Here is a 3,006-nt window from a genome sequence, read left to right on the forward strand (position 1 = left end):
ATATTTTCCTTAATTTTCCTTAATTTTTTGAGACTTGGAAATATTTTTCCATAATTATTCTTGACCAATTTTCCTTAACTAGTCAAGCTTTTCATAATTGGCTTGGAAAATTATAATAATTATTTTTCACCACAATTCTTCTATTTCTCGTTGTCATTTTTTATCCTTAATTATTTAGAAATATCCTTATTCCTAGTTGCCATATTACTAGATGTGACAGCTGTTCTTTACTTTTATTGTTTGTTTTGTTTGCTCTTTTCGTTTGCTATTAGTGTGTTCCCTTGTTTTATTTTGTCCTCCCCTGTTTAGCTGCAAGTTCTAGTCTGTGTGGTATTGTTGTTGTTTACTGGTTGCTCATTGCTGAACTGTGCTGTTTTGAGGGTGGTTTTGTTTAATTTAGAGGGTTCTTGTTGTTCGAGCTGGTTTTGCTAAGGGTGTTGGGTCACTGGTTTGGTTTAGGGGCTTAGAATTCAGTGGTTGTAAGCTAGAGGGGTTGTTAGTGATCTTTCTCAAGGTGCTCTCGGTCTAACTTTTCGTCACAACTAACACATTGTTTATCGCGACTAAATATGCCTTTCTTGACTCCCTAAATACCTCTGTGGCAGTTTTAGTTGCAACTAAAACATTGTTTGGTTGTGACTAAAATGTTTTAATTCCAGAAACCCAGATTTGCATTTTCCCTGATTCTGCCCCTATTTGCATTGTCATTTCCCCCTTTTGCCCTTCGAACCCTCCCTCAAAAACATCCACATTCACCTGGACCTTCATTAACCCCAAAACCCTTTGGTCTTTCACCTCCCATAACTCCCAACACCCCCTACTCATCTCGGCAATTCTCTATTTCCCCCTCTCAGTTCACCATTCCTGACTTCGCCAGTTCCTTCTTCGTCTCAGCCTCCTCCATCTAAGCAAACGTTCGTGCTTCATCAAGAAACCCCTCAGACCTTCCCATGCCACTCTTTTCCTATTCCATTGAAGGTATTTCAGTCTCCCTCTCCCTGTTCTTCTCTTTGTCAGTTCTTAGTTTCTACTAGGAGGGTGGTTCAGTTTTGATGATTTGTGTGGGGTGGGGTGTATAGAGTAGTATTTCTTATATTTAGACTGTTACTAGGCTGTTTTTAACCGATATTTGAAATGTTTTGCAAGTTTTCTACTAAGCATTGCTTATTTTCTCGATTGCTCTATTTCAAATTAGGTTTTCATGGTTTTCTGCTATACTTCGTCGCGGTGAGATTTATGTTTTGTCGCGACTAACTGTTTTTACAAAAGCTAAAGCAGGGACATTACGCCTTTTAGTCACGACCAAGGTTCCTGTTTTATCATGACGAATGTGCTAAATCCTCTCTATTCCAGATTTCTCTGCTATTTTTAAAAATGGTTTCCAACTTCGCTCGCAATCAAATTCTTTTGAACCTTTATTTAAAACAGTTCAATTTGCTTAGTTTGGTTTGGGTAGCTTGTAGAGGAGTGCAGTGTCTTAGGATTGGTCTAGCTTAGTTTCTGCTCCCTTCTTAGGAGTTTGGGAAGTTTGTTTTGGTGTGTTATTGTTCGTTCATACGTGTTTGGTGTCTTGTGTGTGTTGTCTTACTTTTACAGATGCCTCCTCATACTACCCCCGCTGAGACCAAAGAGCAAGCCTGAACCATAATCTACTCCAGACCTCTTCTGCCAGAACGAGAGTTCCCAGAAACTTATGAATGTGAATTTTATCAGTTGACCATAAAAAGGGGTTTTGGAGAGATGATGAAGAAGCACGAGCCCGATAATGAGTTTTTAGTTATAGAATTTTACACCACTATGAGGGTTGAGGATACTCTGATGATTAGGCTATGCCGAATGGGTATACAGTTTACAAACGAAGCTATTCGTCGGCATTATAAACTGCCTGTGGTGAAGAAGTGTAAATTCCAGCATTATAGGAAGAATTTGACTAATGTCGATTAGGATGACGTCCTTGGGACCCTATGTGTGGAGGGTGGAACTTGGGCACAAAGGGGTAAGGATTAGGTATACCTTGAAAGAAAGGTTATGAATGATGAGGCCCGCATTTGGCTAAACTTTATGTGCTATAATGTCATGCCCAGCGCCCATATATCTAACGTCACTAAGGAAGGTGCCCTGCTGCTATACCTGTTGATGAAGGAAAAAAGGTTGACATCCCTTTGATCATTATGGAATCCCTTCTGCAGTGTGCTCACTTCACTAGAGCCAATCTGGTGTTCCCCTACTTGATTTCTGAGCTTTGCATTAAAACGGGAATGCCAGTGGAGGATGATGATGACTTATTTGAGGGAGTCACAAACTAAATGCTACAAGCCCTCCAATAAGCAGGCTACAAAGATGCGTAGCCGGAAGAAGGGCAAGCGAGTTGCTAACGATGAGCCTGCTGACACTGAAGAGGCAGCTGAAGGGACCGGTGGCACTAGAATCACTATGGAGAGTCTTAGCCAGCAAATTACCTTGCTCCAGGTGATCAGAGGATTACCATTCTGCAAAATTATGTCCTCACTCAAGAAGCCCGGTGACAACAGTTCTTTGATCCTATGATGCCAGCTTTGGCTACACAGTTTGGAATTCTGTTACCTCCTGGGTTTGAAGGAGCATTCAGCACTAGTTGTCCCTGTTATAAAGGGCCATTTGAATCACCTGCTAGACCTACTAGCTCTCAGCCATTAAATACTAAACCACCTGCAGCAGAGAGGAGGGCGGACGAGGAGGACTAGATTCCATTTTGCCCTGATGTTTTCCTTTTTACCATAGTTCTTTTTCTGTCTGTGTTTGACTCTGGTTGTTACCTAGATTCTATACTGTTGTTGAACCTTGACTATGATTTTCCTCTTGTTTTCACTTACGACCTTAAGTTGTGATGGAAATTACATGATCTCCCTGTTGCTTTATGAAATCGCCTTGACTTGTCTTACTTACACCTTGGGGCCAATTTCAAAATTAATCCAAGGATTGTACTATAGGCACAACCTCGGGTCGTTTCACTTGTAGAGCCGAAAT

Source organism: Neltuma alba, unplaced genomic scaffold (assembly GCF_004799145.2).
Source record: "Neltuma alba isolate B1F8T4 unplaced genomic scaffold, ASM479914v2 tig00010460_pilon, whole genome shotgun sequence".
Classification (NCBI taxonomy): Eukaryota; Viridiplantae; Streptophyta; class Magnoliopsida; order Fabales; family Fabaceae; genus Neltuma; species Neltuma alba.